At 37.4% G+C, this 22499-nt stretch overlaps 1 protein-coding gene across 4 annotated transcripts in view; it reads right to left on the bottom strand.

Annotated features, from left to right (window-relative positions):
• Positions 1 to 5156: 5156 nt before the first annotated feature.
• LOC148863331 (transcription initiation factor TFIID subunit 8-like) overlaps positions 5157 to 22499 on the bottom strand; it is a 34084-nt gene continuing 16741 nt past the window's right edge. The window contains exon 2 of one of the 4 annotated variants that reach the window (XM_088977055.1): positions 5157 to 5395. The gene's annotated coding sequence lies outside the window, so the exon portion shown is untranslated. Of the gene's footprint in view, positions 5396 to 7047; positions 7362 to 22499 lie in introns of those variants that run through there. The other 3 variants (XM_088977056.1, XM_088977053.1, XM_088977052.1) reach the window with 3 other exon arrangements.

Genomic DNA, 22499 nt, shown 5'->3' with positions numbered 1-22499 from the left:
GAATGAATTCAAGGACACCGTACAGCAGATACAGATTATTTAAGCATGTCTATATTTAGCACCGACCATCATCCACCAGTTTAGGACATATTCAATTGAACATCACCCGTGAATAATAAAGTAGGGAAGATGTTCCGGGATGTGACTGTTAGGTCTGTGTAAGGAGCAGATCCCGTCTCCATTTTCTATATTTATCTGGTTCAGTAAGATCAAAATTTTCGTCGGGGGTTAATGGCATAGTCATGGACAAGGGATTCATTGGCCAGCTAAAGTTGTCTCGTCCAAGACTCCAAGTTATCCATGCAATGCAAATAATTTCTGGCAATTGGGTTTCGTTTTTCACAAAGCTACTGTTCAAATAATTGGTAATATTACAATTTACAAATCTGGAAGAACATTAAACCTCGAATTTGCAAGGCAATTTCTATGTAGAACAAGGCGATTTCTATTAAAGCTAACAAAGCCATGTATAAATGTATCTTCTGCATCAATGGCAGGCCTGTCCATATTCTTTTTAGCTACCCAATTGCTTGGATAGGCTTAATGTCAACCTTTTTCCAACAGCTATTCCACGAATCCCATCAAATGGCGGGAGATCAATGCAACACGCAATTTCAGTTTTGATCAGAGATAATAATGGGCTTATCGGTATGTGCATATTGGAGCTCGGATCACCTGCAATCATAACACATTAAGACCCTCTCATGTTAATGACACCACACATTTCATACATGATGGCTCCCTCTTTTATTGTTATGACTAAAGATGTAAATTGGGTTGTGCTGCAGCTTGATATGGCTTGTCATGATTTTGGACCGGCTTGGCATAATGGCACACAGGCCGTGTCAAATATGGTACTATTGTGTGGGTCGTGCTGTGTTAGGGGTTTTAGGTTCATGGGTCGATATGACATGACATGACTATGCATGCCATGTCGCTCGTGGCCCACATGCCGGCATGGAACACAGCATAGCCCATGGGCCCGTAGCGGGCTGAGTGTGGCCTGCCCGATCCTCAACGGTTAGTTTCAATTTTTTGGAGGTTTTTTTTTTTTACAAAAGTACTCCCAATAGCTATAAACAGCTATACAAAGGGTATTTATGTATTTTGACTTTGGGGGGGAGAAAGAACGACAAAAATGCCTCCTAATAACTATATAACAATTAATTTGGAGGGCATTTTGAATAAAGTGATAAATGGTTTTACAATGACTAAAGTACCCCTTCCAAAAAACTAAAAAAATATTAGTTTTTAGGGTATTTTGTGCAATTGAATTATTTTCAATTCCTATAAATAGCTCCACCATGCACCATTCTCATCACACTAATTCAGCAATTCTCTTCTCATATTCTCTAAAGCTTTATGCTCTCACTATCAAATCTCAATACCCTCTCTCTCTACTATCCAATTCTCAACTCTCAAGTCTTGACTTTTTTCAAGTTTCAACAAGAAGAAGGCTTGCTCTAATATCTCTAGTTAGCAATTTGGGAGGTTTGGACTTAGAGGCTTTAACTATTGAAATCAAACTAAGATTTCGAACTAACAATCCAGGTGAATACAATTAAATTAATTTTTATTATTTTAGAATTAAAAAAATGACAAACTCCTCCCAAAACCAATTTCCCAACATGTTCAATGCCGATGATGTTCAGTCGCAACATGATATCTTTAGCATTGATATGGATGCTACTAACATTGTTGGAAATCCCACCCTTAGTACTACTATTGAGACTACGAGAAAGTAAAAAAAAGGGAACTAAGTTGACTAACCCGGTTTGAAAATTATTTAAAATAGAGGAGGTTGAGGGGAAGGAAAAAGGGTCGTTTGCCAAAAATGTAGGAATGACTTTAGGTATTATAAAAAGAGTGGTACTGGCCACTTGGGCAGACATTTGCTCACACATGAGAAACAAGAACAAGAAGGAAAAGAAAAAGAAAAAATCACAAACACAAATCGGATGTAGGGGTTTTGGAACTTTTAAATATTGACAAAAAATAGGCAAGACTTCACAAAATATATTATACATGCTGAACAACCATTTTTATTAATTGAGGATATTAAACTTGAAAATTTTTTACATAATTCTGTAAATCCTCAATTTAAAAAAGTTTCTAAAATAACTATTAGAGCATATGCTTTGAAATTTTTTTATTCATATAAACAAAATTTAATTTATATTTTATCAAATCTTAATTCTAGAGTTGCAATAACTTTTGATATTTGGACTTTTTAATACAAGTTATATTTGTGTCATCGATCATTTTATTGATGAAAACTAGTTTTTACAAAAAAGAATTTTAAGTTTTATTAGACTTAAATAACCATGGCCACATATTGGCCCAACTATTGTTGTAAGTATTTTAAATACTTTACATGCTTATGGAATTGACAATAAACTTTTTTTTTCTATTAGTTTTGATAATGTCAATAATAAAGATTCAACAATAAATATTTTAAAATCTCAATTAAAATCATGTTTAAATGGTAAATTATTTCATATTAAATGTGCATGTCACATCTTAAATTTATGTATTCAAAATGTTTTAAATATTATTTCTCATCATATTTCTAAAATTAAAATATATATATATATATAAAGTTCAAGAGCAAAAAAAACAGGAATTTAAATATTTATGTCATAACTATCATTTGAAGTATAAAAATTTTATGTTAGATGTTCAACATAAATGAAATTCTACCTATTTTATGTTAGAAAGTTGTATTTCCTACAAACAAATTCTTATTGATTTTTATAATGCAAAAATGTCACATGATATTATACTTGAGGAGGAATGTGAAATGACCATTTGTATAAAAGATTTTTTACACAATTTTTATGAAACAACTATTGAATTTCCAGGTGTCTATTATCTAACTAGTTGTACTTTAGTTAATCAATTATTTATGATTAGTGAATGTTTTGAAAAATATAGAATAAATCCACAATTTAAACATATAGTTGAAGTAATGGAAAATAAATTTAAAAAATATTGTGAGAACATTTCTCCTATTTATTGTTTTGCTGCAATGTTAGATCCTAGGATTAAGAAAGATTGTTTAGATATTTTACTTGATTCATATTGTGAAAATATGAATATTGAAATTAGAAATTAAAAAGAAAAAAACTAACGATTTATTATTTGAAATGTATGATTGATATGAATCTCAAATGATAGGGCAAAAAAAATTTGCAACTTGTATAGGTGCAACTTTCACTTCTAATATAACTAGTTCCAGTAGTGGAAAAGACAGAGTTCGGTCTTATTAAGTATGAGGCAGAAATCTACTACCACCTCATCAACAAGTTCATTTATTGAACTTAATTTTTATTTACAAGCAAATTTTTCTCCTATAAGTGATTCCTTCGACTTAGAATGAATGGATAATTTTGATATTTTAGCTCGATGGAATGGACATGAAAAAAATTATTCGATCATTGTTGCCAATGGCACATGATCTACTAACCCTTCCGATGTCAAAAATTCCATTGTTGTTTTGTTTTAATGCAAGTATTAGAGTGTTAGATAACAAGAGAAACTACATGAATGAGAAAAGTCTAGAGATGTACATCTGCTTCAAAGATTGGCTGGATGTCAAGGATAGATTACAAGACAAAAGAGGGCATAACACTATACATGATGATTCACCTGAAGCAAATTATCAAAATCAAGATGGAGATGGAGGTGAAACTTGAAGAAAAATGATGAAGGCAATATTTATAATCAATAATTTTGTAACATTTTTTAAATTATTGTAAATTTTGTTATTCAATTTTATTTACATTATTTCTTATTTTTTTTCAATAAGGTAATTTTTTATTTTCAACCTGTAATTGTATTATATTTTTTATATTTTACAACATTTTGTTATGTATTTTTTGACCATTGTGGCATTATATCATTCAATTTTTGAATTTAAATGAAATAAAATTTCAATTTTTCTTTCAATTTGTTGTCCATTTTGTATTTTATTAAGTAGTTTTTCATTTCTTTGTTAGAAGTTTTATTTTTCCAATTTGTTCCCAAAAGAAAGATAAGCATTTTAGTTTTATTTAGCAAAAAAGTTAAAAAAATCAAAATATAAAAAAAAAGTCTTAGCGATCTGGCCCAGTTCAGCCTAGGATCGTAGCCCAACCTAGGTCCATAGCATGGCTTGCAACCCACTCGACCCAGAACCACAACCCGATACAGCACAAATCAGTCCCACACGGGCTCGGGCCATGGACCGTGAGCCATGTCGGGCCAACCCCCAACGTATTCCAGGGGAGGGAAGCACAGCCAGGCTTGACACAATCCGCTCTTTGTGCAAGTTGAAGCCCAGCACAGCACGGTTTACACCTTCAGTTGTGAGTTGAGATCTGCCAACAAAAAACACGTTCCAACCCCCTAACACCACACATCTCACCATGATACTGGAACCCATCATAAAAGTGGGAGTGTGGGACCCACCACACTTGGATGGTCAAACAAAAGAATACACCCAATAACGTGGATCAATGGAAACCGGTAAAGAGATGGAAATGGACAGCACCATTTAATTCACTTGAAATCTTAGCCTGTCAAAACACCCCATAAAGCTATAAGGAAATTAACACTCATCTAGTATAACAACTCATGATACACCCTCTCTGGTAAGCATGCGAACAAGCCCATTTCTTACATACATATCAGAATTCAGAACTCAAAAATACAACTTCCTCCCATCTCGTCCCACTTACATATCCATCTAATTAAGCCTAACCAGGACCCAAGCTTCAATAAAAAAACTAGGCTTATGAAAAAAAAACAAAAACAAAAAAAAAACAACGATAGACAATAGTGCAGATGTTGAACTGAACCATAAGCAACTCTTACCCCACCTACAGGACGCGGAAGAAATATGGCATCGAAGCACCACCCAGAAATAGGTCAAAAACATGTTGTAGAACCAATTGAATTCTACAAGCAATCCTTTTGGAGTTTCAAAAAGAAAACCGGAGACTGGATCACAAAACCAGGAAGGAGACTGGATCACAGGTCAAATAGACAGGCACTAGTTAAGGACTTAAGTGGCCATTCTCATGGTGCACATGAAACCCAGCTTGCCCTGGATCCAAAAAACCCGGGGAATCCATTGCATCTGGGTCTGAAGATTCAGGGTCAACACTGTGAAGGAATTAAAGAGAAAAAGTGACTCATTTGATACCAGTAAAACAACTATAAACCAAATCTAGTAAGATTGTTCACCCAACGCCAAAACAAAACAAATAGAGAAATGAAGGGGAAAATTGCAGGTAATGTGCATTCCCGGTCTCTTTTATATATCATCATAGAACCAAAATAAGCCTACAATCACCTGCATAAGCGAAAAGAAGACTTGAAGAAAGCTTTCCCTTGGATCTGTAATACCAGCTTACTGAAAACAACGAATATAACATATCAAAAGATGATATAACTTGGAAATAGAACTAACTGCACTGCAATAAAAATAAACCTCAAGACTTGAACAATCAACCATCACCACCATCACTCCAAAAAAAAGACAAACACATGTCACTGAGAGGTGTCAAGGTTCTGTTCTGCCACCCTCATTGATATTGGATGCTTACTTGAGGCATAGGAGTTGTAATCAAACAGAGATCATTTCTTTTTGAACAAATGACGAGCAAAGATTTGCAACAAAAAAAAGGACAAGAAAAGACACCTGGGGGTGTTCTCCAATGTGAATTGTTTTTTCTTGTTGTGAGCTCTAAACATAAATCAAAACCATCTGGTTGAAAATAAACTGGTTCTTAAAACAGAAAAAAAAAAAAACATGTTCCTGGTTATAATGTGTTTTTGTTTCCAAAACTAAAACAAAAGGTTTTCTTGAATATCTGGCTTAAAGAACATGTTGTCTGTGGTATATAGTATAATATCATGTTTCATAAATCATATAATATCTGCAATACAGAGCTTGTTTTTCTTAAAAACCATCATTTTGATGGTTTCAAAAACATGATTTTTTTTTTTGAAACAAAACAACTTGTTTTTGCTTCTTAAACAAGTTCAAGATTTTTTTTTTTCTTGCTAATGTGACAATTTCAAAAACAAATGAAAACAAAAGCATTCATGTTGCAGAACATTCCCTAGTCTACAGCTGCCCAACTTATCATTTGATATTGGTGCATACTAAGTTCCCAATCAATTTACGTTTTCACTCAGTTTGGAAGGAGTATAAATACAAATATGTACAGTACAAATACATACAAAATACAAAGTTTTGCACTCTACATATTTGTATTTGTACTCCTTCCAAACTGAGCCTCTGGAAAAAGTGTTCAACATTCCCCTTGAAAGAGAAACCTTTTATTCTATTGCTTGCATTAATGTAAAAGAGTTGATCACCATCATTATCATCCAAGACTTATCCCCAACTAATAAGAGGTGCTTAAAAATCATTTTACTATTTCAACCCATGTCCTTTTTGGGTCTGCTCCTAGCCCTTCTAGCGTCTTACAACTTGCAACAGAGTACTTAATAACCATCAAGCTCAACCCTAATTGGTATCCAACAGTGACTCAATGAGGAGACCTTTCCAAAAATTAGGTTTCCTCTAGCATCCCCTATCATACTGGTTTTGTGGCAAAAGAGGAAGAACTTGTACAGGTCAGGATTGAGAAACTATATCACTCAACTAGAGCCAACTTTAAGATGTTTCTGACCAGGAAGACTCCTCACAGCAAAACATGAATCAAACTGTTCAACTTACCGTTGTAAATTTTTAATGACGAAGAAAAAAATTACAAAAAATAAAAATAAAAAATAAAAGAAGCCACAATTTAATGAACATGATCACTCACTCTGGGTCAACTTAGATGGAACCTCAAAGGAAAATCCACAAGTACCATCCATCAACATTGACGATTGACCATAGTTATTCAGGGGTCTATAAGTGCCTCAAGGACAACTCACTCAAGACATCCCCATCATCCTTAATGAAATGCCTACAATCTTCTTCGTTAGCATGAAGATTTCCCATCCTTTGGTTCAAGCATTATCATCATAACCAAAATGGTGCCCTTGCCCTTCCATGAAAATTTTTCATTCGTAACTTTGAAAACAATGTTATTGTAAATTTACAAGCATATTTTGTGAGATTTCAAATTTTGACCAACAATGACTGCATAAATGCATTTCTAGGTGGAGAATTTTTGTACAACTTGCTCCTACCTGCATATAAACAACAAAAATGGCTGAAACACCAAAGCAGTAACATTCTAACTTGTCAACTACAGAATCCACATTAATAGCAGAATCACAATAGATCAGAGCAATGGAGCTTGCTTTTTTTCGTTGATAGATCAAGCCATGGAGCATATGAGGTAGCCATAATGAGAGATCTGAAATGGAGAGGAATCTAATCATACAATTTTTTGTTAGAAAAGTCCAATCATAGCCTCATAGGATCGGGAAAAAAATATTACTATGAAGATAAGAACCTGGCATGAAGTCAACAAGTGCTGGAAGGCATTTAGCACACCTATAACTTATTGCATTGCAATTGACCAAAATATGGAAATTCCCAATAAACTTACCAGGAAAATTGTTGAGCTGCAAACAATCCAGGTTAGGTCAGTTGTTCCTAAACTTAGCATTTGTGAATTGAGCATAGGTGAGGCCAGATTTGTTTTAAGCTTGGCTCATTTGGATATTATAATATGCCATAAGATTAGGGGTGGCAAATGGGTGGGTTGGCTTGGCTTGGGTAAGGGTTGAATACCAACCCACCCATATTGGCCCACCAACCGAACATCACCCATCACTAATCTTTGTTTATGGGTCAAAACCCACCCTGACCCTCACCCACCCATATTGACCCACTTACCCATCCATTATGACCCTTACTGACCCTCACCCATACCCTCACCTATAAATGCAAAATTTTAAATATATTTCAGCCAAAAAAAGAACTTACAAAAAGTACATAAAATGATAAAAACTAAAAAAATATTATTTAACTAAAATACATAATGCTAAAAATTTATTATATATAACAAAAAAGTAGAAATTACAGAAAATGCATTACATGATAAAAATCAAGAAAACACATAAAATTATAAAAAAAATCCAAATCATATATATTTCAGCCAAAAATCAGAAATTGCATAAAAATGATAAAATATCAAAAAATATATTTATTTCATCTAAAAATGCATAAATTGCAGAAAAATACAAAAAATTAATAAAAATTTAATATATATAAAGTAGAATTACAAAAACATAAAATGATAAAAAATTCAAAAATATATATTTAAGCCAAAAATTAAAAATACAAAATAAATTGCAAAGAAAATGAAAAAATAGAAAATTGTATAAAATATAGAAACACAGAAAATGTAAAAAAAAATTACAAAAAAAAAAAGCAAAAACATAGAAAATGCAGAAATGTTTGCAAAAAATTTTAGAAAATGCAAAATTGGGAGGAGGAAGAGGAGGAGGAGGAGGAGGAGGAGGACGTTCTACCATTAAGCAAAAATCCAAGCCTTAATTTTATACCCATATACACTTATTTTCTGCAATTTTTGAATAATGAACAAAGAGAAAACTAAAAATTAAATTATAGAGAAACCAAACAGAGCATGGATTTGGTGACTGAACATTGGCAGTGATTGGTGAACAGAGGCGGGAGAGGAGAACAAGTGATTGGTGAAGCTTTGAACTTGAAAACCCTAATTTATTGTCTTCTCTACAAATAGGCACGAGGAGAGAGATTTAATCTTCTATTGGTCGGAGCATAATAGGGGCGGCGTAAAGCTTTCAGAATAGGGGTCGCAGTAGAGAGATTCAATCTTTCAGAGTTGTGTACCAACGTTTAAGGGGCAGAAGAGGTGAACAGAGGGCAGCGTGAAGCTTCGAGCATCCAAACCCTAACCCTTAATAACTTCAATCCTTGATTGGTCCCTAACTAATGAAGGTGAGGAGAAGAGAGGAGAAGGGAGGCAACAATCGAGTAATGCTTCAAGCCTGAGAACAGACGAAGGAGAGGAGAAGAGAGGTAGCGATTGACTAAAGCTAAGCCTAAGAACTAACGAAGGTAAGAAGAGAGAAAACGTCAAAACCCTAGACGTTTGAGAATGGCTGGTTGATAAACATTAGAAATTTCAAACCCTAAAGACTATAGACCCTCTAATGAAAGTATGAAACATCGCCCAACCCATCTGACCCTTTGCTCTAACCCTCTTGGGTACCCTTGACCCAACCCCACCTTGACCCTCTTTTCCTGACCCTAATGGGTCATTCAACCCATCTTGACCCATTGTTGTGATGGGTGGTTATGGATGGATATTTAAGTGGGTGGGTTGAGTGGGTCAAATGGGTTGGGGTCAACATTGCCACCCCTACATAAGATGTTTTGAAAGTAAAAACAGACTTAACCAGAAATGGCGAGTTCCTTTCACAACTTTGGTTGAACCTTAAATTTCCAAGCTTCATCCAATGGTCTTTTTTTTTTTCATTGGTGTCCATTGAACTGCAAAACGGTCCAATTCCCGTTCAACTGGCGATTCTGGTACACTTAAGACATTGAGATCATATCATATAAGAAATTGGGTCTAATCTATATTAAATACCCACAATAGGGGCAAGGCATAAACAACGAGTTTGACACAGACACAACACTAAACTTAAGTCTCCACAACAGATAAGACATGGCCAAAAAAACAAATAAGATATGATAAATAATAAATATTATTTGATGCTTTTCTTATCAATAACAGAAAAGCTTTCATTAATCAAGAACATAATTACAATGAATACCACGAAGAGAGATACACTCTTAACTCTCTCCGAGGAGACAAGAAAAAACAAGTTACATCACAGCAAAAAAGATTATCCCTGCCCACCCCTTGCTTAGCAAAAGAATTCGCACATCTTTTAACACGCTGAAGCTTAACTTCTTTGCCTTGAGTTACCAATTTGAACTTCTTTTTTTTTTTTTGATAAATACATTTGAACTTCTTTTATTAATGTAATTCAACCAACCCAACTCCTTCTTTTGCAGCCAACAAATTACCAGCTTTGAGTCCCCTTCAATGATCAGTTTTCTGATGTTTAGCTCTTTTGCTTTCTGAACTCCCACCATCACAGCCATGATCTCATCCCTCAAGGAGTCCCCCAAACCAATTGGGCCTGAGCAGAGAGCAATAACTCTCCTCTCCGCATTCCGAAAAACACCACCTATGCCTGATGGGCCCGGGCTTCCCTCACTACTTCCATCAAAGTTCAGCTTGATCAACATAGAAGTAGGAGGGGACCAAAATGGCTTAATAACATTCTTGGTAAAGATGAGTTAGCCACTTCCTTCCATTTCCTAAACAGGTCATCAACAGGTATGCCTTCAAAACTGCTCAAAGATTTCACCCAGTGGACCATTCTTATGGTAACGGTTTCAATGAGTGCCTCTTTACTTCTCTCCTTGTCTGAAAATACTTTTTGGTTCCTTTCCTCCCAAACCAACCAGCAAACAGCTGCTCACGTGCACCTCCACAGAATCCTCCCCCTCCTTTTCCTCCAGTTGACAAAGGTAAGGTCAAACATATTATTTAATGCTTATTTCATTCATATCTACTTTGGATAGTGCTACTTTTTTCCTTTATTAAATGTTAGTCATGGGCCTTGGACTGTTGCAGCACACTTGACGCTTTATAATCTTTTATTTTGAATGGGGCAATGGCCTACTATGAGAATCTGGCTTAAATGAGCCAAATAAAGCTTGGCAAATTAAATGCTTGTTCACTCCATATGGTCCAAAGTGTACTGCTCAAAAGATTCAAGCCTCCAATTAACCAACCTTTAGCATGCCTAGATAGCCTTCCATGAGGGTAGGCAATAGATACAAAAATACAGGAAGAGGCATTCCACCACCCTTATTGAGACATCATAAAGTGGTAGTAGATTATTAACAATTTAAAACAACTGAATTCCACCCATTAATGAAACAAAAGTTCAGCAATCACTTATTTCTATTAGTCAACAGTGTGCCATGAGATAACCAAGCAGAAAAGTGAAGGGAACACTAGAAGAGTGCCTCAAAAAATTTGGCAAGAAGCTAGCACGTCCTCCATCAGACAAAAAAAAAGAGAGACAAAAAGATCTAATCAGGAGAATGGCTTTCACTACCCATCTACAAATACACCTTTTCTTATAATTTTTGAATCACCAGTAGACCACTAGGGAAGCTTATCAAGCTTTTTTTACAAAACTTCCTTGCTTATTTCTTGTTTTTCTTTTTAGCTTCATGAAGCTACACAACGGGGGTAGCCCATCCCCGAACCCATTTAACTCCCCAAACCCTGGTGGCAGCAGGATTTGATCCCAGGTCTATGTTACAAGTCAGAGATCCTACCAATTGAGCCACCATTAGTTGGTTACACTTCCTTGCATTGAACACCAAACTTTTGATTGGGAATCAGGCATCTAAAGTTGATGTACATAGCACTACTTGTAAAATGGTTACATAGGCTTACTGTGGAACCAAATAGCCTTTGGGGACAGGTTATTGCTGGGAAACATGGCACTAGAAACATAGGCTAGGATCTTGGCAAATCTTCTCTACCCTACAGTCATGCTCTATGGAAAGATATTGAGAAGGAGATTCATATCTTCTAAAAAAGAACTAGAGAAAAAGTCGGTTGGTAAGGGGCACAATAAATTAAGTTCTGACTGCACATATGGTGTGATGATATCTCTTTGAATTAATCGTCTCCTTCTCTATACTTGCCAACGCAAGGTTTGAAAACATTGGTGAAAGAATGCTATGAGTTTTGAAGTAATTCAATCATTTCATGTCCTAAGTTCAGAAGAATTTATATTAATTGGGAAGTTAGCTCATTCATTGAACTCTTGCATAACATTCAGCAAGTGTCACCTTGTGCTGATAGGATAGACGAGAATTTGGGCCTGGGATAAATCTAGTTTGTTCTTCTCAAGGAACCATTCAACCTAAAAGCTCGAGTTACTGGGTGAGGTTCTTGAATAGGTTTTTATTCACCAACACACCCCCTCATACGAAAGCCTATTGGTCTTGAAGCATGGACAAGCACAGACCCACCCATACCTTGAGCTGAAATTAATTATAATGGTGATGGCGAGGATGGAATACTAGGCCATTTGATCAAACAGGCTCTGATACCATCTCAAGGAACCATTCAACCTAAAAGTTTAAGCTGTTAGGTGAGGTCCCTGAATAGGTTTTTGTTCTCTAATAGTTTTCAGTGCAATCTTTGCTCAAGAAACTGAGTGCCCAGCCAGCTGACTCCTTCCCAAGTAAAACATATAGGTCCCTTATATACCCTCCAAAGTGGCTTTCTTAGCTTGGTCTGCAGCATTATGAAAATGCCCAACTGCAAACAATCTTCTAAGGAGGGGATAAATCTGGATAATATATCATGCATCTTTTTGAACCATATCATGTATCTTGTATGTAGGTCCCTTGTATACCCTCCAAAGTGGCTTTCTTAGCTTGGTCCACAGCATTACGAGCATGCCCAACTGCAAACAATCTTCTAAGGAGGGGATAAATCTGGATAATATATCATGCATCTTTTTTTTTTTTTGATAAGTAATATATCAAGTATCTTGTGTGAACTGGAATCAATAAACCACCACTTTTTGAACTATAGCTAGCTTCAGATACAAGCTTTGAACAGCCATATTACAAACCTTTGGAGTGGAAGGATATTTGGATTGCAGTCATTCATCTTAAGGACAGATTCCCTATCATTTATCCCCTTTCTTTTACTAAATTCAAAGTCGTATCCTTCTTTGGTGTCATGATCTAGGATTGAGGAGAGGTTTGAGGGATTCAGAAGTGGGGTTGCAGATGAACTGTTCTCTTTTTTAAACATAGTGTTCTTGGATCAGTCTTGCTTGGATAGTAGAATTTGGTTTAAAGCTCATTTTCTTGCTTGCCTTTCTTTCAATCTACCAACTTGGCAGAGTCTTTTTCCGTTAAAGAAGTATGGTGTACTCCTTTACCTCCAAAGGTTAGGGCTTTCTGCTGGGAAGTTGTTCTCCAAAAATATCAACACTATGGATTGCTTCAAAGAAAGACCAAATTGGTGTGTTTTCCCCACAACTAGCCTTTGCTTGAGTAGTGATGAGATGGTAAGACAACATCTATGAATCACATGACCATATGTATTTAATATTTTGGTTTGATTCTCCTCTCTCTGGTTGCAGGTAAACTCCTCCTTTGAGTATGGTGAACCTTTTCGACACTAGCTTCTTCCGAAAACCAAAGAAGAGGGGCAAGTTAATGTGGAGAACAACAAGAGCATCTATTCTGTGGTTGGTTTGGGAAGAAAGAAGCAGGATTTATTCAAGATGATACAAAAGTTGAAAACCTTGGATCTATTCAAGGTCTTCATTGCAGATGAGATGATTAGAGGTTGGACTGTCATTGCTAGTTCATCATCCTCAATTCCTATCATTCAAGAAAATTGGTCTCGACCTTTATAGCATAGAGTAAAACCGAACTTTTGTGGAAGCTTTGTAGTAACTCAAGTCTTTCTGGAATTCAGGGTGTTTCTAGAGATGGGGAAAAAAGTGTTGCGACCCTTTACTCGGGCCCAATTGGTGTAGGTGACTCACAAAGAGCAGAAACAGTGGCCCTACTCCAAGGTTTTAGATTGGCTAAACAGTTGCGACTACAACATATAGAGGTGGAGGGAGACCCCAAGTTGGTAATGATGCAAACAAATAGTTTGGGAACCTGGACCTTTAGACAACCTGTTAGGGAAATCATGATCCTAAAAAGCGAGATTGGGGTACCATTTAGGTGGATTAGACAATCAACAAATGGAATGACTAACACTTCAGCAAAGCAGCAAAGAGTCTAGTGAAAGGGAGGGGAGCGGAAGTAAAGTAGGTAGTTAGAAGTAGAGTGTAGGGAGCAGGTTAACTTGGAAAAATGAAGATTGTGAGTTGGAATGCAAGAGGCTTGGGAAATGTAAGGAAGAGAGCTTTAATAAGGGATGTCCTAAGGAAAGAAGACCTGGATATTTTTCTAATTCAGAATTCTAAGCTCACAACCTTTGACAACAGGTGGGCAAGCAAGTGGTCTTAGCTGGGCAAGCCCTTCTTGGGGAAGGACGAGGTTATGGAGGGAATTGAATAATTGGTTGGAAGGTTTTCACTGTATCAAATTTAAACAAGTGACTGATGGGTATGAATGGGGTTTGAGAGAAAGGAATGAGTTGTGGGAAGAGTTGGGTGATATTAGAGGACTTTGGGAAGGACCATGGTGTTTAGAAGGGGATTTCAATGTAATTCAATTCAATGAGGAGCCTAATAATGTGAGGCAGAGAACTACCACAAGTATGAGGAGATTTAATGAGTTCATCAACATTTTTGAACTTAAGGAAGTGAATCTATTATACAACAGCATCACTTGGTCCAATCTCTAGGCTGAACCAATTTGTTCAAAATTAGAGAGATTCCTTTTCATTGCAGATTCGGAGAACATAGGGGAACAGTGTTAAGGGCACTTCCTAGAGTAACCTCAGATCATTAGCCAATCTCTATATGTATAAGGTTGGAGATCGGGGACCTTCCCCTTTTAGATTTGAGAGCATGTAGTTACATCATCCAGGATTTAGGAAGAAGTAAAGGAATGGTGGAACGAGTAGGGGTGGCAACGAGTCGAGCTTTTCACTAGTTGTTCGAGATCAACTCGTGAAAAGCTTAGCTCGAGGATAAAACCTTCGTCAAAATTTTGTACATACTAGTTACCAAGCTGATAAGTATGAAATTCTTAGGATGTAAAGCAATTGTCTTCTTGGGAATAAGACCTAAAGAAGCCAACTCCAGGGCCAACAATAAAATTATCCAAACTCTCTAAAAACCTCGAAACAAATCTTTTTTAAATGCATCCCAACAATCTTAATAGAAAGGCATGGTAAATCCATCCGACCCTAGAGCCTTGGATCTATCAATTGAGAAAACTGCATGCCTGATTTCCTCTTCCTTGAAGTTTCATTCCAACCACCCCCCCAATAGACTTAGTCTAGACCATCCACTTCCACCCAACAATCAAAGGGCTTTCTCAATATTAACTTGAAATGATCTAAAGAACACATGGCTATCTCTTCTTGAGAAGAAATTTCCTCTCCATCAATCTCAAGTTGTGCTACAAAACTTTTCCTCCTACACCCATTGGCCACAATGTGAAAAAATTGTGTTCCCATCTCATTTCTTTCTTTCTATCTTTTTTACTTTCTTCTTTTTTTATCAGCAACACAAAATTGATTCATTAGAGTAAAAATAAGGGATTATGGCTGATAAGGGCAGCTTTTGGATCTTATTTATCAATAAAAGTAATTTTTTTACATAATTTCTAAAACAAAGTAACTTTTTAAAAAAATATCAAAAAAGGGTAAAAATACTATTCATCTCCTTCTTCCTTCAGCTATAAAATCCCTTTTTTTCTTGAAAATCAACCGTCCGTAATACACTTTGGGTTTTCACGATTAACGAGAGAGAGTTTTGTATTCCAATAAATACCATGCGTTTCTCGCTATTTATCCACACCTAACAAAAATAGAAAAGATTTTGAATGAGGGAGGTCTTGACCTTCATGGATGTGGTCTTCACTGCAATTTTCGGTGTTGCAACTGATTCGATCTGCCCTGGGTGTTCCTATGACGGAGAAAGATGGTGTGTCAACCGAATTCATTAGAGTTTTACACAAAAAGTCTAGGTCTGGTGACCGAATAGGGGAGAAATAATCTGATTCAAATAAGGCCTTCTCTAGGTCTAGCCCTTGATAAATAAAATATATTTGATTAAAAAAAGGGAAGAGAAGGCCTTTCTGGCATCAAAGATAGTGGCCCCTACAACCCTATGATCCTACAGAAAGTGTTGAGTCAGTTGCTCACTACCACAGCCCTACGGAAAAAAGGGAAGAACGAAGAACGAAGAAGAGAAGGGGAGGAAAAGAGGGGGGAAGAAGAAGGGGAAGGAGGAAAATAAGAGAAGGGGACGGTGGGCTGAGCTGGTTTGGTTCTAGTTCGTTGACTGCAGAGAATAAGCGATGGGGAGAAACAAAAGAAAGGAGGAAAATTAGTTGTGATCTCTCCAAAATAAGAAGCAGTTATCTAAAGGAAGAAGGAGATGAATAGTATTTTTACCCTTTTTTTATTTTTTTTTAAAGTTACTTTATTCTAGAAATTATGTTATTTTATTTTTATTGATAATAAGACCCAAAAGCTACCCTTATCAGCTATAATCCCTAAAAATAAATAGCATATACAACAAGAAGTTGTGGGCAAAAACAAGAAGCCCAAGAAAAACTATGACTATCCCACTATTTACAAAACAACCCAGAACACAGATTGCCTCTAAATCCCTTCTTTAGCTAAACCATTAGCCATATTGTTTCCAAATCTCCTAATCCACTTTATTTGGACCAACATGTCTTTAGATATCTGCTTGAAGCGCCTGAGCTCATTCCTTAGCTTCCATATTACTCCTTCCCCCTTTTCAGCCAACCCACAACTATTTCTGAATCCCCTTCAATAATCAGCCTGTCAATCCCCATTTCTTTAGATTTTTCTACTCCACACACTGTTGCTATCAGTTCTGATCTCACCACATCTCCATGTTGAACAGGACCTGAATACATGGGTAAAATATTCCATCTTCTTCCCTTATTACCCCACCAAACAGAGATGAAATCCACTCCCAAATAGAGTTAGCAAAAGGACAAGAAATTAAAAGATGAAAATCAGTCTCACCATACAGCTTACATAAGGAGCAACCAGCTTAGGGACAAGCACCAATTTGGTCTTTTCCTCTTAAGCAAATCACAAATGTTAATGGAGCCACGGAACACTTCCCAACAGAAAGCACTAACTTTAGGAGGGATGGGTTGAGACCAGATCTCCTTGACAGGAAAGGAGAGGGGAGGTGGCTACAAGAGAATCCAGAAAGGACTTACAGGAAAAAGATCATGACTGATTGAGGGCCCACACTCTAGAATCTGACACACCATCCCCCAAGACCACTGAATTCAATAGGCTAAGTAGAGCAGAGACACTAAAAATTTCAGATTCTCCTAGATTTCTACTAAAGCCTAGATTCTAACTCAGGTTTGACTGGGAGGAGGATGAACTGATAAAACCACAAATAGGTTTCCTTTTAAACCAAATAGAACAAAAAGATAAGGAAAAACCTCAAAAAGGGGGCATCCCCGACCCAGATATCCTCCCAAAATTTAATTCTCTGACCCAAAGCCAAATCATACCTTATGTAAGGAAGGAACATAGGAAGAATGTCATGGACGGCCTTCTAGGGAGCAGCTAGAGTAGCTCTATGCAATCAGCCCGCATCCCAACTGTTGTTTGACAGCCCATGGATACTTGAAATAACTTTAGTCCACAGCTTCTCATTTTCTTTAGGGAATCTCCAAAGCCATTTACTCAACAAAGTCAAATTTTTCAACTTAACATTTCCAAAGCCAAGTCCCCCTTCAAACTTCAGCTGCATCACCTTTTCCCACCTAACCAAGTGATCTTTCTTCCCTTCCCCAGGCTCCCAAAAGAAATCCCTCATGATCTTTTCAATTCTTTTTACCATAGCTTGGGCATCCTAAAAACCAACATGTAGTACACTGGGAGATTTGCTAGGGTGGACTTGATCAATGAGATTCTCCCTCCCAATTAAACATGATTCCTTTTCCAGCTTGCCAGCCTTTTCTTAAACCTTTCCACTACAGGGTTCTAAAAGGTAATCGATCTAGGGTTTCCCCCAAGGGGCAGTCCTAAATAACACAAAGGCCAATTTCCTTTCTCACATCCCAACAAATCAGCAATTTCTCTCAAATCAACAACTTCCAAATTGATACCAGCCACTAAACTCTTAGACTAGTTGATTTTCAAATTGGAGATCCTTTCAAAGAGTTTCACTACTAACTTCAAATTTTCTACCCTCTCTCTGCCTTCCCCATCACGAAAAACAAGAATGTCATCTGCAAATTGCAAGCACAAGACCAAAACTCTATCTCTTCCTATTTTCCAACCCTTAAAACAACTTCATAAAGTTAGCCTTTGAAATTAGCTTACTTAAGACCTTGGTCACCAAAGTAAAGAGAAAGGGAGAGAGTGGATCACCTTGCCTAAAACCACGAAACCCCTCAATGAAATCAATTGTAGAACCATTAACTAGAACAGAAAAGTGGCTTGTTTGCAAACAACCTCTAGTCCATTTACAACATAATTCCCCAAAACCACACCTCCTCATAATATTAATCAAAAAGCCCTAGTCCACTAGATCATAGGCTTTCTCCAAGTCCAACTTGATTGCCACTCCCTTCCTCTTTAACCTTTTTTGAGCCTCCATACATTCATTTGCAATTAAAATTTGATCATCAATTTTGTATTTCCATCACCCTCCTCAATTCATCAATCTCCCAACTTTTGCATCCAGCTGATCTCCTCTCTCAACAAAGTAACCTCTAGCTCCTTCTATAAAGACCATCTCCTTTCCCTATCATGACCTTCTAGTACCCTTGCAATTCCTTCCTATCAATCTCCTCAATTTGTGAAATTGGACTGACTTTTTCTCTTCCAATCTTCCAAACTTCACTTTGTTCCATTCTTTAATTTCCCCTTTGCAACTCTCAAAAACTTCTAACCTTCCCAAATAGATTGTAGACTTTGGGACTCCCACCACTCCTTAACCTTTCCCTTGAATTCTGGATGGGTGAGCCATGTATTCTCAAACCTAATGGGAGTTGGACCACCATCAATAGACCTCGGAAACAAGCAAATTGGCCAATGATCTAAGGTGATTCTGGGTAATGTTTTTTCCCCTCAAGCCCATCCAATGTTCTTCCCAGTCAAGAAACAATAAGAATCTATCTAGTCTAGAGCAAATAGGGTTAGCCTGAAGGTTGGACCAAGTAAAATAAGATTGACTTGGTGGGAAATTTCTTAACTCAAAAGCCTTAATAAAGCTATTAAATTTCCTCATGCTTGAAATAACCCTGTCTTCCTCCATTTGATTCATCAGCAAACCTAGTCACATTAAAATCCCCTCCTAAGCACCATGGTCCTTCCCACAGTCCTCCGACATCTGCTAATTCTTCCCACACCACATTCTTTTCTCTATAAAGAATTTGGACCATAAACATTGGTGAGGACCCATTCAAGCCCATCCTAAATATTCTTCTGTCTTATTGAGATTGAGAATCTTCCCGCTAGCTCTTCACTACAAAGGAACAAATCTTCCTTCCAGGCTGTTATTATTCCCCTCGAAGCACCCCAAGCTGGTGCAAAGCTCCACTAAATGTTTCTTTCTCCTCAAAAGTTCTTGATCCGTTTCTTGTCTACCTCTTGAACTTTGGATTCCTAGATCAACACTATATCTGGCTTTTCCTTCTTCAGCATCTCCTTAATCAATCTTCTCTTTGTGGTACTTCCTAGGCCCCTAAAATTCCAGCTAATGATCTTCATTAAGCTATCTGATAAAACCCGGTGACTCCTCTTCCTATAGACCTCCTTTTCTTCTTCCTCCCCCAGCACTAAATTCCTTGTCCCCTTCAACATCATTAATGAGGTTCTCCACTTCATTCATTTTTTTTTCTTTCTTGTCCACTCCCCTTTTTTCCTTTCTTTGTTTGAGCATTCACCTCTTTAGATTTCTCTATGTTAAGCCCCATTCTATTGGCTAGGTTCACCACTTGGTCCCCTTCCCCCTATATCTTTTCTCTTGAGAAGTCTACTTGAGATCTAAAACTCTTCCCCTTTTCCTTCAGCAAAGTATTGCCATCCTCCTCCAATTCTTTGTTTTTTTTTTCTTTACCCTTCCCTCCCTCCTTGCTATATTCTTCATCTCTCATGCTTTCCCCTGATGAATTTACCTCCTTCCCGCAATCTGACTTTAGACCACCTTATGGGAATTCCCCCACCACACTCACATCAAGATTATGCAAGTCCATGGGCCTTTTCACAATGGGAGTTGGAGTTTGGCCATCTGCATGAGAACTAGAAGAGGAGCTAGTAGAAAAACCGAAAACACTAGAGTGGTGAACCTAGTGTTTCAAATTCCTTGTCGCCCTATTTTGGATCATGGTTGCTCACCGAGACATCAATTTTTTCTATTTGAAGATGATCCATGGCTACAATAAGCTTATTCGATCTTGGTCCTATACCCCTTGGAGGAGACTCTTCCAAAGCTCTATAGATCCCTTGCTCAATCATCGTTTGACCTTCCTGCTTTTGTTGCTCAAGAGAGAGGGGGGTCTCCAATCTGAACGGTTACAAGAGGGACCCTTTTGTTCATGGATCTAGCTTATATCAACCTGAGTATCTGACGTTTTCTCGGTGCTCTTTTTCTTCTTGCTCATCCTGCTTAGAATCTTTAACAACAAGGCTCTGTTCAATCTTAGTTTCGCTGACCCTCTCTACCGCAAACAGAGCACCATTGCAACTCCTCTTCATCATCCAAGCACACATGGATAGCCCGTCAACACTCCAATACTGGATTCGTCATCGGATATACTCTCCTCTTTAGAATCTTCACAACATATCTATCGACCACCATCATCATCGTCCCCCAACGCTTCCTCTGATCTATTGTATCTAGGATTGGGCTTGTCTTGCAACGAAGGAGAACATCTAACCCACTATAACTGCGGCAGTTTTCTAAAGCTTTTGTTGATAGGAATCAATGGGGACATTGATACAGCCAGATTAGAATCCCCCATCTTCCCTCCCCCGAGCCCACATGTGATACTTAAGTTGTCATGTGAATGCGGTTTGAGAATCGACCTTTTAATACTTGGTTCACCCTCAATTCAAAAGCCTTCTTTCCCAAGTCCTCCCCTTTTAATACTTCCACATAGGATACAAGCCCCTACCTTCGAAATTCAAAAAGATTTGAATAATTGGCTATTAATGGGAATTTGGAGACTAAATCAAGCTTGCTCAACAATATGGTTTCCTTTGGAGGAAAACCAAGGTTGGCACTCAAGCCTCCCCTTTTGTCTATGCCATGTGGCCTTCTACCTGCCACGTAAGCGTCATCCTCCAACTCTCCCATAGTGTCAACTCAGCTTCCAACGCTACCCAAACATGCCTCCACTTGTCATTGGAGAAAATTTTGATTAATATTGGCATCTTCTCTCACTTGGAACCTCCTAATCGTATGATGGCTACTCGAAGATCAGACACATCCACTTCTTAAAGGGATCCTCCACATGTCACTGTAATCTGAAGAAAGATCTCCTCTATCCATAGATTGAACGATAGTCCCACAACTTTCAAGCAGATGAAGTCACATTCTACCTCTACCTCATTGCAAGAAAGGTTCCAATTCTCCACCATTGCTACTCTCTCTTTTGTGGAGACTCTAATTAGATTCTCAGCTCGACAATCCAGATCTAAGATCGTTGTCGTATCACCAAAGGGACGAAGTATTGTCGTTTTCATCATCAGCATAGGTGCTACTTCATCCTATAACATGCCTTCCCAATCATCCACATTCTTCACCTTTCTTCTTCGCCACTCCTCCTGACTGCCTTCAACCATCATCTATGAGCAAAGGGAGTTTCCACAGATACAAGGAGTTTTCGAGGTTTGTTCCAACTTTGGGGGTTCCAAACAAATAGTCCTACAATCATTTTGTTTCTCCATTAGCCACATCCTTTGTTCATACTCGTCCAAGGTCTCCACGACCTACAACCACACCTATTTTCCTTTTCTAGCAGGATCACATATAATCTGCCTTTTACCCATTCCAAATAGTTCAATCAACTAGATGAAATCTACCCTGTCGTTTTTCTTCTTCTCCACTAAGAATTTTTTCTTTTGCAAACACAGTTCCCCTTTCCATCCTATCTATGTGATGGAAAATAATGTGCCATCAAATAAACCTTTAAACCACCTTGAAGCCACCTTGCTTAATACCACAACAGCTCTTTTGTCTTCTCTAATTTTGATCGCCAAGCACCTAATTCTTCAAACAAGAAGCTCTTCTTCTTGACGCGCCTAGGAATTTCTTCCACCTATTCGCTGGAACAAACTTTCTCCTCCATCTTCCACCTATGGCATTGTGAGTTAGCAACTTAGATTCATAAAAACTTGTATAGTATCATGAATTTGGACAACTATGTGTTCCCATCTCCATCCTCGATCCATTTTATCTTGATTTTGCCTCCAAGATATCTCCTTGCAAGAGAACCTCTTCCTCTTCTTCTTGACGCGCCTAGGAATTTCTTCCACCTATTCGCTGGAACAAACTTTCTCCTCCATCTTCCACCTATGGCATTGTGAGTTAGCAACTTAGATTCATAAAAACTTGTATAGTATCATGAATTTGGACAACTATGTGTTCCCATCTCCATCCTCGATCCATTTTATCTTGATTTTGCCTCCAAGATATCTCCTTGCAAGAGAACCTCTTCCAACTCCTTTAATCACCATCTCAATTCTCGTTCATATGCAATCATAGTCCTTTGGGATTCCTTCACATCCAATTCC

Source organism: Nelumbo lutea, chromosome 3 (assembly GCF_056320005.1).
Source record: "Nelumbo lutea isolate HS-2025 chromosome 3, American lotus-T2T, whole genome shotgun sequence".
NCBI lineage: Eukaryota > Viridiplantae > Streptophyta > Magnoliopsida > Proteales > Nelumbonaceae > Nelumbo > Nelumbo lutea.
This window is presented reverse-complemented; position numbering and strand designations above follow the sequence as displayed.